We start from the raw sequence: 648 nt of genomic DNA, 5'->3' as shown, positions 1-648 counted from the left end.
GATGATGATGATGATGATGTATGGCCACATTACTGATGGTTGCCATTGCCAACTCCTGACTTTGAACTGAACTGATAAGATTTCCGGAACGTGTGGCAGCTCTTTTACATAGGTTTACACTACCATAGTTCTGTTCTAAATGACCAATTTAGAGAAATAAATATGTTATACAAACCGGCTGTTAACATTACAAGCACATGAAATAGAATGGGCTATTCAAATGCCAAGCTCTGTTAAGAACTTAAACTTGTGACTTTGACCCGTCGAGCACGAGCCTCCGTGGCGCAATCGGCTAGCGCGTTCGGCTGTTAACCGAAAGGTTGGTGGTTCGAGCCCACCCGGGGGCGCAACTTTTACTTTAACTGCTGAATGTCTAAAGATTGCTCTGGTTTGGTATCCGTATTGAACGTTGGTATATTTGGAGTTGAGATTGATTTCTTTCTCTCAATCTGCTTACCCTCCAGGGTTGGTGTTTCCCTCGGACTCAGCGAGGGATGCCACCCCCACCGCCTCAAGGGCACTGTCCTGAAGCGTGAGACATGTAGTCTGGGGATACAACTGGGGAGAATGACCAGTACCTCACCCAGGCGGCCTTACCTGCTATGTTGAACAGGGACCTTGGTGGGGGATGGGAAGATTGGAAAGGAT

General features: G+C 47.2%; 1 non-coding gene across 1 annotated transcript; it reads left to right on the top strand.

Moving 5' to 3' along the window:
* The first annotated feature begins 273 nt into the window (after nt 1-273).
* On the top strand, nt 274-347 carry TRNAN-GUU (transfer RNA asparagine (anticodon GUU)). The gene has a single exon. It is a non-coding gene; the product is annotated as a tRNA-Asn (tRNA).
* Nucleotides 348-648: the final 301 nt, after the last annotated feature.

Source organism: Anabrus simplex, chromosome 7 (assembly GCF_040414725.1).
Source record: "Anabrus simplex isolate iqAnaSimp1 chromosome 7, ASM4041472v1, whole genome shotgun sequence".
Lineage (NCBI taxonomy): Eukaryota > Metazoa > Arthropoda > Insecta > Orthoptera > Tettigoniidae > Anabrus > Anabrus simplex.
Note: the sequence above shows the minus strand (reverse complement) of the source record. Positions and strands in the feature narration are given on the sequence as shown.